The sequence below is a fragment of the Heteronotia binoei genome, chromosome 4 (genome assembly GCF_032191835.1).
Source record: "Heteronotia binoei isolate CCM8104 ecotype False Entrance Well chromosome 4, APGP_CSIRO_Hbin_v1, whole genome shotgun sequence".
Lineage (NCBI taxonomy): Eukaryota > Metazoa > Chordata > Lepidosauria > Squamata > Gekkonidae > Heteronotia > Heteronotia binoei.
This window is the reverse complement of record NC_083226.1, coordinates 37,438,323-37,452,372: the sequence shown is the minus strand read 5'-3', so window position 1 is coordinate 37,452,372 and position 14,050 is coordinate 37,438,323.

Sequence of the window (14,050 nt, the reverse complement as noted above, 5' to 3'; positions counted from 1 at the left end):
ACCAAACTGGCTCTTAGATTGTCACTTTGTATATAGTTTTAATGTAAGAGTCTTATCACTATTATTCCATGTTTTTCCATAACAACCTGGCATTTCCAGCCTTGGCTCTCAATGGAAAAGTCATAGTCAAAACAGGGAGGTTTCTTAGTGGTGTGTGTCCAGGAATGAAAAGAAAAGAACTCTAAAGCCACTGTGTTCTTTAAAGGTAAATACTATCAAATACCAAATGCACCATCAAAGGTCACGAGACGGTCATGTATCCATCCCAGAAGACTGGAAAAGGGCTTCCAAGCAGGTATGCCACCAGATGATAAGCAATCAAGTCATTGTCTGAAGTCTGGAGATGCCTCTCTGCTGGAACTAGGTCAAACCACTCCACGACTCTCCACTTGCTCTCTTATTTTTTTTCTGGGTTCAGTCTGTACTCCAGAATCATACCACCCACAATTTAGACCATGCCTTGAGTTAGAGAATAAAAAAATAGCCCCTTTTTTTCTTTATGTTCTCATTTTGATGCTTTTTGTTGTTGGTTTCCCATATTCGCTTATTTAAGAAGCCATGTTGGATCAGGCCAATGGCCCATCCAGTCCAACACTCTGTGTCACACAGTGGCCAATATGTGTGTGTGTGTATACACACACACACATACATACATATACACACATACACACACACACATATATATATATACACTCTGGCTAACAGCCACTGATGGACCTCTGCTCCATATTTTTATCCAATCCCCTCTTAAAGCTGGCTATGCTTGCAGCTGCCGCCACCTCCTGTGGCAGTGAATTCCACATGTTAATCACCCTTTAGGTGAAGAAGTACTTCCTTTTATCCATTTTAACCTGACTGCTCAGCAATTTCATTGAATGCCCACAAATTCTTGTATTGTCAGAAAGGGAGAAAAGTACTTCTTTCTCTACTTTCTCCATCCCATGCATAATCTTGTAAACCTCTATCATGTCACCCCGCAGTCGACGTTTCTCCATGCTAAAGAGCCCCAAGCATTTTAACCTTTCTTCATACGGAAAGTGTTCCAAACCTTTAATCATTCTAGTTGCCCTTTTCTGCACTTTTTCCAATGCTATAATATCCTTTTTGAGGTGCGGTGACCAGAATTGTACACAGTATTCCAAATGAGACTACACCATCGATTTATACAGGGGTATTATGATACTGGCTGATTTGTTTTCAATTCCCTTCCTAATAATTCCCAGCATGGCGTTGGCTTTTTTTTTATTGCAATCGCACACTTGTCTTGACATTTTCAGTGAGTTATCTACCACAACCCCAAGATCTCACTCTTGGTCAGTTTCTGCCAGTTCACACCCCATCAACTTGTATTTGTAGCTGGGATTCTTGGCCCCAATGTGCATTACTTTGCACTTGGCCACATTGAATCTCATCTGCCATGTTGACGCCCACTCACCCAGTCTCAACAGATCCTTTTGGAGTTCCTCACAATCCTCTCTGGTTCTCACCACCCTGAACAATTTAGTGTCATCTGCAAACTTGGCTACATTGGATACCATTGTATACTACAATGAGTGATGTGATATATATGCATAGGTGCAATGTATGTATGAATGTGTATGTATTGTAGGAGATAGTCATGCTGCTTATTTAAATGCAATTTTTTTTAAAAAGAAGTGAATGGGGTGATGGTGGGGAATTCCATAAAAATGCAGCCTCACAAGTTTGATGTGGAAAGAAATAATGAAAGAAGGTCTTTTGAGTCAAAACCCTAGAGTGCAAAGTTCAATATTATCCCTATTTAAGTACAGCTGGCTATGCTACAAAGATGCCAGCAAAAACAAGTATGGTGGCTTACAATGCTATTTCAGCCATAGGCCTTTGTTTAAAACACATAAAAGAATTCTCCTGTGTGTTTCATCAAATAGGACATTCAGGACAAAATAATAACCCCTACAAAAATCATTTCTGCTGTAATTTTGAGTGGGGATTTTTTTGCATTAGCATGAAATATTAATTCAGTCTGGGGTATAGATCATATTCACCACTAGCAGTAGTTGAATATCTGATTAAAAGTATTCATTAAAATATATTTGATTTATTAAGAGCCATGCATTATTCTTCACATAGGATTTTCAACTGCTCTGATCTTGAAGGATTTGATGTTCATGAGATGCTGCTTCTATAACCTAGAACTTATTGAAAAATGTATAGTTGTAACTGAGCAGATAGTGTATAGTGCAAACACATGTGTACATATTTTAATATGCTATAGAACAAAGTCTGAGTCCAATGTAACTTTAAGACCAACAAAGTTTAATTCTGGGTTTAAGCTTTTGTGTGTATGCACACTTCTTTAGGTTATGCTATAATAATGTAGAGTCCTCTGGCACTTTGAAAGGAAAGACATTTAGGCTGCAGTTCTTAAAAGAAAAACGCTCCCTGTGTGTAAGTCCTGCTGAACAGACCTGAGTAGGATTCTGAGTAAATCTACTTAGGAATGCTTTCTTGTTGTGAAATAATCTTTAAAGTACTAGTAGATCGCTAAGCATTATATGCCTACATCTCAATTAAAAAGCTGATACTTACAATGAGAGCATGTCACAATCAATTTGTAAGTATCACGGGGCTCTTTGATTAGATCTATGCTACAAACTTATGCAAAGGTTATATCTTTGATTATCACAACTTCCCCAAGAGAATCATGGGAACTGTAGTTAGGTAAGGATGCTTTTCAAAGTCTGCCGGCTACCTCATTGAATCGTGGTTTGAAGGGTTCTGCAATGAGAGTGATTAAGAATCAGTTTAAGTTAGCAGTTTAGATACAACCCACAGTGACTTTTATTGATGTTCTAAGAAAAGTTACACCCTTCTCATTGAAGTCAGTGAGTTTCTAAGGGTATAAAAGGATATCAAAGGGTGTGAAGGGATATTGAAGGGATCTTCTTCCTAAAATAGAACTACCCTTTACACACTTCAACACCTACTGACTTCAATGCACATAGAAGGGCACAACCAGGGCTTTTTTTTTTTTTAGCAGGAATGCAGTTCCAGCTGACTTGGTGTCAGGGGTGTGGCCTAATATGCAAATGAGTTCCTGCTAGGCCTTTTCTTTTAAAAAAAGCCCTGGCTATAACTCTGCTTAAAATTGACATATTACAGATTTATTTTCTTTGGACTTTCTGATCCATAATTCCAGTTTTAGAAGAAAACCATCTTATTTGGCAGCAATGTGGAAAATAGCCAGGTTTTTTTGTTTTAATCAGCTCTCTGCCCCCTCCTCCCAGTTTTAGTGCAGAATATCTATTCGGATCATTGCTCTGCAGTAAATGAAGCAAAATGAATGCAACTACTATATTAAAATTTCAGATAAAGATCTACCATGCGTTGTGGAAACAATCATTTACCAGGATGTAGCACGTTAATCCCTCCAGCTTAAAATGAATGTGTACACAAAAGAGGGGTGGTAATTACTTCTATATTAGATTGCTTTATTATCATTTCTGTCAGCTTGAGTTGAATATTATCCACTGGCAAAGTAAGTTTCTTTTTTTCAAACTAGACTTTCTTAACACAAGCACTGAAAAGTATCTGTTACTGCTTCGACACTTAAAGGAGCGCAAGGATTTTGTTATTAAAAATACAATACCGGTGGCTTTCAATCTGAAATTTCAATTCAAATGTGGCACCAGAGCGCAAAGATTCATGAACCCAACTTTGATTAATTCAATATACGTTTTATTGCCCCTAGTTAGTTAAATTTAAGTTAAACTACCTGTCAGAAAAACCTTATTACTCTTCTTTCGCTTCCCTTTTCATCATCTGCTAACTGGGAATTTATTGCTGATGAAAACTTATTCTCTCCTTGTGGCAACTCAGTAGGATGTCTAGAACTTATCGCTAAAACCCACTTTTCTCCCCACACTCCCATTAGGGAATATATAAGATACAAGCTAAATAAATTATGCAAATAGTGCTATTTGCATATTTGACCACAGTTAGTTTTGGCAGAATGTGCCATCTTTAGCAACAGGCTTCAAAGGATGAAGCAAGACCAAGAAAACTGGGAAGGAAATACAAATGGAGAGAGGCATTGTTCCATGATGGAACCAGTCTAGACAATCCCACCTGCTCCAGGATGTGGGGTGCAATTCCTCCTTCCTCTGTCTTACAGATCCCTGAAACTGGCCCCAAAATATCCTGATGAGATCCTCTGTACTCCAGGAACTGGAGGCTTTTTTTGGGGGGGGATTTCAGGTTGCTATGGAACAAGGAGGAAAATCATGCTTTGTGACCAGAAATACTTGCAGCCATGGAAACATTAGTTTGGATCCAACCAGGGCTTTTTTTTTTGTAGCAGGAACTGCTTTGCATATTAAGCCACAAACCCCTGATGTAGTCAATCCTTCAAGAGCTTACAGGGCTCTTATTACAGTACTGTAAGCTCTTGGAGGATTGGCTACATCAGGGGTGTGTGACCTAATATGCAAAGAAGTTCCTGCTACAAAAAAAGTCCTGGATCCAACTGTTGGTTTGCACACATATATCATTATGACCTCTGACTAGAACTTGATTAGAATTCCCAATTTTATTGAGCCTGCAGGAAAGTTTGGAATTTTGGGAACAGAGAGAAGGCACCACCACAAAATGGCTGCCATGGATACATTGTGATCAGTCACAAAACATTGGAAGGTTCACAGTAAGCATCTTCCAATGATCGAGGCAGCTATATCTGAATGGGTTCTCCTTGTAGCAAAAGTGGTATATACTGTGTTGATATGAGATGCCACCTGTTGTAGTGATGTATAGGAAAGCAAGAACAGACTCTTTGCTGTTAGGAATATGATTTGTCAAAGAATCAAATGGGCAACAGGAAACCCATCTGCAGGTGCCATGGTGCCCAGGGGTACCATGTTAGGAATCAATGAAATACGTGTTATGTTGGTGAGAAGGCTGCCTCAAGAGACAGCAATTCCTCAATGAATTTGCCTCCCCTTACTTTTACACATTTCATGTCACTGCAACTTTACACATTTTCCTGACCCCTTTGCACATTGTTGGCTGTTGCTGGCATGGGACTGAGGGATATGTCATAGTCACAGGAGAGTGGGAAAATCAGACTGCTGTTTTTGGTTGCCACAGATCCAGTTAATCATTTAGCTTCACTTTGCTCAGAGGTTTTGTAAGTTCTGTGAATTTAGGGGGAGGTATTTGTGAGTTTCCTGTATTGTGCAGGGGGTTGGACTAGATGACTCTGGAGGTCTTTTCCAACTCTATGATTCTATGAAGTTTTGGCTTCTCTGCAAAACTTACATACAGCCATATAAAAAACTGGATTTTTTTTTTTTTGCAACAGAGCCAAAAGTAGCTTCACTGGGTGGTCTGAGGATGTGAAAATGGCATGAGAGGGCAGAGGACAAAGCAACTTCTGCCTGTACATCATGTTCGTGAAGAAAAACAAGCACACATGAGTCAGGGAGGCACAAAACTTCCACTGAGAGTCTGATGCCAAGTCCTTGTGTCATCTGCCAACAAGCACAAGAACTCTGCCATGCCAAGCATCAAGTGGCCCTATGAAGATTTTGTATATCAGTTGCATAGGTGCCCAAGTTACTACAAGTTTTTTTTTAAAAAAAAACCTCAAGTCACATCTGACTTATGGCAACCACATAGGGTTTTCAAGGCAAGAGATAATTTGCTATTGCCAGCCTCTACATATTGACCCTGGAATTCCTTGCTGGTCTCCCATCCAAGTACTAACCAGAACTGATGCTGTTTAGCTTCTGAGATCTGATGAGGTCAGGCTAACCTCGGCTATTCAAGTCAGAATCTTTTCTAAGGCTGTGATCATACACACTAAATAATGCACTTTCAATCCATTTCTAATACACTTTCCAACTGGATTTCACTGTGTGAATTGGCAAAATCCAGTTGGAAAGTGCATTGAAAGTGGATTGAAAGCACATTATTTAGTGTGTGTGATCACAGTCAAAGGCTCCCAAAACAGTCTATGCAAAACATCCATGTAAGTGGTTACTGGATTACACAAAAGGCATCCATTGTGAGTACTAAGCAAAATGTACAGATGGGGTTTGACTTATGTGTAAACCATCAGTTCAATCACTGTATGCTTGCCTGGTGATTGTGTTGGTGTTACAGTTCTCAGCTGCCTTACAGTCTAAGAAACTTCTGGCAGAGAATTAATGTGTAGCTAGGCCTATTTTACCAGACTGCCCTGAAAGAATTAACCACTAAGCCTTCCTGCTTTTGGTACCAATATGCAGCACAGAACAGCTTGTGTCCCCTGAAGGATTTCTGTCCCCAGAGTGACATAGCAAACGTGAAATCATTTCTAAAATACCTTTTCTGAATAAATGACACTCTCTTACACAGGTTTGCCTCCCCAGTGTTGAATTTATCAATTCAGCTCAAGCACTGAGGTGTCAAAAGCAGATCTGAACCAGCAAATTATGACAAAGTGGGAATTGGCAAGATGAAATGCCCTTTTGGAATTAATACATTTCTTCAATGGCTTTCTACAGCAGCTGGCAACTTCTAAGCACTTGACTCGCATTGTATACAAATGATATACCAGAGCAGAAAAGCAAATGGCAGGAAATATTATTTTTTTTAAAACCATAAAAATTGCTTTGTAAGATTTCTATATCCAGTTTAGGCAAATGAAATGCAAGTGACTAAGTTGGGCAATGTAGATTAGCAGTAGAAGGAGAAGAAAGATTATGTTCATCATCTTTTAACATATTCAAATAATAATAGGTGTAAGCCAAAATGCCCTCAAAAGAGGTCAGGGAATTGACAGGTGGGCAACTTTGGCTCAAAAGGACCTAGAATCTATGTAAACAGGATTCCACTTCCAGAAATTATTGCTAAATTTACCAAGGACACTAATTAAGTAAAACAATTATGCTTTTATTACAGAAATTTATAGAACACACATACAAGGTAATGGATACATATAACACACATACAGACCTAATAAAAATAGAGATAAATATATAGAGGTAACATAAGGATGGACAAACAGGGTGATAATTACCGATTGTAGTCTTCGAGGAAGGCTCCAATGGTGACAAACTAGGGCGATGGGGAAAGGGCCCCTCAACTGATCAGGAATTGGGGATGTATCTAAGCAACAGGAATGGGGCACTGCTAGATGCACACCTGTGGGGAGTTGGGACTGTGGTTATAAGGACTACCTTGAGCTCTTAGGGAATGGGAGGTACAGGGGTGGATGACAGGTGGTCAGCTGGTACATGACCTCAGAAAAAGTGGAGGCTCTGCAATGACCATAAAGGCTGGACTTATGAGGTAGCCAATAGCCAGTTTATTGGGGGTACCTGATTGGATGCCCATACCTGGCCAATGAGTAGATTTAGCCCTGGTTACCTGATTGGACTTCCAGGTAAAAATGGGCCAAAGGGGGAGATCCAGGATGACCATTAAGAGAAAGAATGGGAGCAATTATTGGGGTGGAGGTGATTAAAACTATCAAAACTTATCTAAAAGGTGACAATAGATGGTCAAATTGCTACCTAAGGTAACACCCGATCTATACAAATAAACATGGCTCTGGGTGAAGATGTTCTTCCTCTTCTTCATTCCTCTGCTGGCACCATCCTTTGTCTTCGGTTCCGTTGGACAAGGGCTTTAGGCAGTCTAACAGGATCCATGCCTAAGATAAGCTTGATTGCCTTATGCATAGGTTACATCTGTTGAGTACGTGAGCCTCCTGCTTCACTGTAATTGAGTCTGGCACTGCAGGAAGATAGCTGCTGCTGATGTTAGCCTTCCCATATGGATTCTATGGTCAAGGCTGGAAACCGCTTGCCTGGACAGTTCCTGGCGGCGCAACTTCTTCCACTGCAATGGCCGAGATGGTGAGCACATGGAGCGACTGGAAACCCATCTTTCCTCCTGGTTAGCACTCTTCCAGAGACACAAAGTGCTGTTGCAACGTTGTGGCTGTTAGGACTTACATAGGTCCCTTACAGTCTGGTAGACAAAACCCACATTTTCCTGGCAGATGTGTGTGAGTTGAGTCTCCAGGCACCCTGGCGACCAAACGGGTGACTACGATGTTCTGAAATTAGGGGTCTTTTTCTCACACAGGGCTGGTAGGCAAGCAGAACATCTGATAGCTGGCAAGAGGTCTGGTTTGATAGGCAGAGAAAGGTTGGGCAATTGAGAGATGCAGTCACATATAATTTGGCCTTGTTGTTTACTTCTATGCTTTTATGAAAGAGTCAGTCTTCTGCTATGTTTCTTATCTGTGACAAGCAAGATATTAAAAAAAGAGGGGAGCGATTAGGAGACATAGAGGAAAACTTTACTTCCAGTCCCAACCCCATCAGCATTTCATCAATTCTTCTTTCAAAGGCAGACAAAATAGGAACACCTTCTTGGGAGGGCACGCATGGTGTTACCTAAAACACATTTTGTCTTTTAAGAGGGTCCAGTGTGGTACCTGCGGTTGCCAACCTCCAGGTAGCACCTGGAGATTTCCTGCCTTCGTCTTCACTGTGGAAGATGAGAAGTGTTTGCCCACTCCAGAACCACTAATTTTGGAAGGGGTGTTGAAAGACCTGAGTCAGATTGAGGAGACAAAAGAGGAGGTCCTACAACTGATAGACGAATTAAAAACGAATAAGTCACCAGGTCCGGATGGCATACATCCAAGAGTTCTGAAAGAACTCCAAGTTGAACTTGTGGATCTTCTGACAAAAATCTGTAATCTTTCATTGAAATCTGCCTCCATTCCTGAGAACTGGAAGGTAGCAAATGTCACCCCCATCTTTAAAAAGGGTTCCAGAGGAGATCCGGGAAATTACAGGCCAGTCAGTCTGACTTCAATACCGGGAAAGTTGGTAGAAACCATTATCAAGGACAGAATGAGTAGGCACATTGATGAACACGGGTTATTGATGAAGACTCAGCATGGGTTCTGTAAGGGAAGATCTTGCCTCACTAACCTGTTACATTTCTTTGAGGGGGTGAACAAACGTGGACAAAGGAGACCCAATAGATGTTGTTTACCTTGACTTCCAGAAAGCTTTTGATAAAGTTCCTCATCAAAGGCTCCTTAGAAAGCTCGAGAATCATGGAGTAAAAAGACAGGTCCTCTTGTGGATCAAAAACTGGCTGATTAATAGGAAGCAAAGAGTGAGTATAAATGGGCAGTCTTCTCAGTGGAGGACGGTAAGCAGTGGGGTGCCGCAGGGCTCAGTACTGGGTCCCATGCTCTTTAACTTATTCATAAATGATTTGGAGTTGGGAGTGAGCAGTGAAGTGGCCAAGTTTGCAGATGACACTAAATTGTTCAGGGTGGTGAGAACCAGAAAGGATTGTGAGGCACTCCAAAGGGATCTGTTGAGACTGCGTGAGTGGGCATCAATGTGACAGATGAGGTTCAATGTGGCCATGTGCAAAGTAATGCACATTGGGGTCAAGAATCCCAGCTACAAATACAAGTTGATGGGGTGTGAACTGGCAGAGACTGACCAAGAGAGAGATCTTGGGGTCGTGGTAGATAACTCACTGAAAATGTCAAGACAGTGTGCGATTGCTATAAAGAAGGCCAATGCCATGCTGGGAATTATTAGGAAGGGAATTGATAACAAATCAGCCAGTATCATAATGCCTTGGTATAAATCGATGGTGCGGTCTCATTTGGAGTACTGTGTGCAGTTCTGGTCGCCGCACCTCAAAAAGGATATTATAGCATTGGAGAAAGTGCAGAAAAGGGCAACTAGAATGATTAAAGGTTTGGAACGCTTTCCCTATGAAGAAAGGATAAAACGCTTGGGGCTCTTTAGCTTGGAGAAACGTCGCCTGCGGGGTGACATGATAGAGGTTTACAAGGTAATGCATGGGATGGAGAAAGTAGAGAAAGAAGTACTTTTCTCCCTTTCTCACAATACAAGAACTCGTGAGCATTCGATGAAATTGCTGAGCAGTCAGGTTAAAATGGATAAAAGGAAGTACTTCTTCACCCAAAGGGTGATTAACATGTGGACATGTGGACTTCACTGCCACAGGAGGTGGTGGCAGCTACAAGCATAGCCAGCTTCAAGAGGGGATTGGATAAAAATATGGAGCAGAGGTCCATCCGTGGCTATTAGCCACAGTGTGTGTGTCTGTGTGTATGTGTATAAACTTTTTTTTTTTGCCACTGTGTGACACAGAGTGTTGGACTGGATGGGCCGTCGGCCTGATCCAACATGGCTTCTCTTATGTTCTTATGTTCTAAGTGATCTCCAAACAATTAAGATAGGTTCCCCTGGAGAAAATGGTTGCTTTAGAGAGTATTCCCCAGCCCAAAACTGGCAACCCAAGGTACCCATTGGTTTCAAAGTGTCCACTACTGAATTTCTTGGCATCTACATGCATCTGAAGCCCTGGAAGTAAAATCCAGAAATTCTGGAATGAAACAGAGGAAAGAGGGAGTTTTGTTTCGTGACTTATTCCTAAGGCTGCCAAGCCCCTGGGCTGGGTGGGGGTTCTCCCACCCTGGAGGTTCCTAACCCACTGGACCACATTGGGCCAGCAGGGGGAACCTCCCCTGACATCACTGGTGCAATGACACCATCTGGAAGTGATGTCATTGCGGTGATGCTGCAGGCCAGCCGCTTTAGGCATTTCCAAGAAAATTCTATGGCAGGGGTGGCCAACGGTAGCTCTCCAGATGTTTTTGCCTACAACTCCCATCAGTCCCAGCCAGCATGGCCAATGACTGGGGCTGATGGGAGTTGTAGGAAAAAACATCTGGAGAGCTACTGTTGGCCACCCCTGTTCTTTGGTTTTTCCTGACGCTCTAGCAATTTGAGAGGAAAAACTCTATGGCACAATAGGAGGCCGCGAGGGACTTCGCAACCCTACTTATAGCTGATTTACAATATGCTGAGCTCATCCAAGAGAGCCTTGCATCCTTGATTTGTCCAGACTTTTGTATATCTCTAGAATTGGCAACTTCTTCCTGTGACAATTGCAGGGAAAAAAATAATTCGAACGGATAGTATCAAGACCTGGGGGTAAACCTGTCTAATCCTGGATCAATAACTGATGGATAGAGCAAAAGAACAGTGCTGAGATGGTTTATTTTTAAGATGAGTTAGAACAATTTTTTTTTTGGGGGGGGGGAATGTACAGTCTGAAGGGAAATATAAGTGTTAACAAGGTGCTCTGGGATGTCAGCTTTTAAACAATACATATCCAATGGGGTGGCGGAGGGGACCTTTCCCAGGCCAGCTTGTTATAGCTGGTGAAAACATTAACATTGATCTTCACCAACCAACTGTGTAATTCAGTTTCAGGGCAGTTACATCTATGCTGTCATTAACCCGCTAGCTCAGGGGTGTCAGTTTAGCATACATTCTGTTTGGCATAGAGTTGCCAATCCTCAGTTTGGGGCAAAGAATCCCCTGTTTTTGAGGCCCTTTCCCTGCTTCAGGGTTATTAGAAAACAGGGGGGGGGGAGGGGGGGAAATGTGTGTTGAGCTCTCCATTATACCCTATGAAGACTGGTTCCCACTGGGTATTATGAAAAATTGATCTGTGTGTATCTGGGAGGGCTGTTTTTTGAGGTAAAGGCACCAGATTTTCAGCATAGCATCTGATGCCTCTCCTCAAACCCACCCACCCCACAAGTTTCAAAAAGGTTGGACTAGAGGGTTCAAGTCTATGAGCCCCAGAAAAAGGTGCTCCATCCTCCATTATTTCCAATGGAAGGAAGGCATTTAAAAGGAGTGCAGTCCCTTTAAATGTGGTGGCCAGAACTCCCTTTGAAGTTCAGTCATTCTTGTCATTCTGGTTGAATCATTTTGCTCCTGGATCCATCCCCAATGTCACCAGATATTTCCTGAGTGGGATCTGACAACCCTAGTTTGTTGCCTCCTAGACCCTAGTCCAACATTCTAGCTACTATACGGCACTGGCTGCTTCACGAGGCACCAGTGAGCCTGTGCTAGCAAAATAGATGTGTTAGGGATTTTTTTTAAGATGCTGCAAGACTATTTTTCTGTCATATTACAGAGATCCTTTCTAGGACTTCCATATAAAGGTTCGAATTATCTGCGTAACAACTTCACAGTTATGTATCCCCCACTGCCTGCTGAGCCTTGGATAGTGGTGCAACAACTCTTTCTTTTTGGGCTGCTTTCCATAGCTGTGGTTTGTTATACATTTGCTTATTTTAGCATAAAATATCCCCACTTTTAAAACTCTGGAGGAGTTACGTTAAAAATAAATATTCTCCTGCCCCTTCTTCCCTGTCTGGTACCAGCTTCTTTTCTTAAGTGTGAGTTCGAAATTTCCAAATACTGACTCTTGAAACCAGCAGGTGGCTGAAAACTAAATGGTTTTAAGACTGAGCCATAAATGTTTAAGCATGTTTGGCTTTGGATGGGAAGCTGTATTTCCAGCCAACCATTCTCTCCCAAAATAAATTCTGCAGCAACAAGAAATGACAGAAGAAAGTGTGGTGAATATTTAGAGACAAAATAACACTCACATTTCACTCGGAAATGTATCTTCCTTCCCCAGCCAGTTTTTAAAACATTTCTCTCTTTCTCTGTTATTACTTATTTACATTTGTGACTGTATAATTTAACAGCATCAAGCATTCTAGGGTACAAAACTATATGAAAGATGCATGTAAGAGACAGAATTGTTGGGTTCAAAAGGTCTAGTTCCCCTGGTTCCTGATTTATTAATCTTTATGCCACAGAAAATGAAAGATGGTAAGCTCGGGTCAGCTGTTTTTTAACAGTACAACTGAAAAATGGTCATCCTCATTGCTCATAAAGAAGCCCAGAATTCAGGTTTGGGGAAGTTGTGTGACCATTCCATGACAGTGTTGAAAAATTTGTTAGGGAAAGGCTATATGGAGAAAATGCTACTGTCGTGTACTGGGGAGCTTCAAATAAAGACTCTTTGTTGGAGAGGCTCCTTGCAGCTGCATTCAGATTGGCTGAGCCAGCCAAGGTAATATCCATTTGAATGAAGTCCATGCAAATGAGGGTTCAAAGGGTTTTTCTATTGGGTTGTTTATTGCTGGAGGTGTGTTTTGGGTGGAGTTTCTGTGTATATAGTTGTGGTTAACTGTGTGTGTTTTTGGTAATAAAAGAGTTATGCTGAAAACTCTGCAGGGGTGTCAAACTCATTTGTTATGAGGGCCAGATCTGACATAAATGAGACCTTGTTGGGTCGGGCCATGTCAGGCTGGGCCATGTGTACTCCCATTTAAGACTAGGTAGCAAAGTTATAAACTTTATAAGGGACACAGATAAACACAATTAAAGTGTCTTTCTTTCTTTCTTTCTTTCTTTCTTTCTTTCTTTCTTTCTTTCTTTCTTTCTTTCTCTCTCTCTTAACTTAAAACATGTTTAAAACATTAGCACATATTGGTCTTAAAGGTGCTTTCTTTGTATTTCTCCCATGGGTTCCAGGGAATTGGGCAAAGGAAACTCTGGCTCTTTCGTTCCCCCGGGAGGACCAGGAGGGAGGGAGTCTCAGTCAACAGAAGGAAGAGAGGCTTGGCTCAGTAGCTCTCAGGCCTGTAGCAACAGTGGGGCCTGGGGGGGGGGGAGGCAGGCCACTCCATTCAACCCCCCCTCTATCTGTATGGCCTCAAATCTGCCCCCCCTGCTCTGAACAAGTGCAGCATTGCTACTGTAGGGGCTTCAGATTGGCATGGGGGTGGGGAGGGGGAGAAGCCTACTTGAAGCCATATACCTCTGGAAGGTTTACTGAATTAGATAAATTGCGGGGGAGGCTGTTGCTTTACTTGAGAAGCAGAGAAAGTGCTTAGGGCCAAACTAGGTGGCCCACTGCCTCCTCCCAACAAAAAATGCTGCTGCAGGCCCCACCAAACACGAGATCCTGGCTATGACCCTGATAGCTCTACTGTGCAATTGAGAGGCCTGGCAAAACAAGGGCCTCTCTGGCTGAGAGTCCTCCCTTCCCCCCTTCCTCCCCAAGGGAAGACCGTCAGCCAGAGGTTTTGCTCTGTAGCTCCTGTGTGATTGAGGAAGCCTTGCAAAGCAAGCTGTCATGT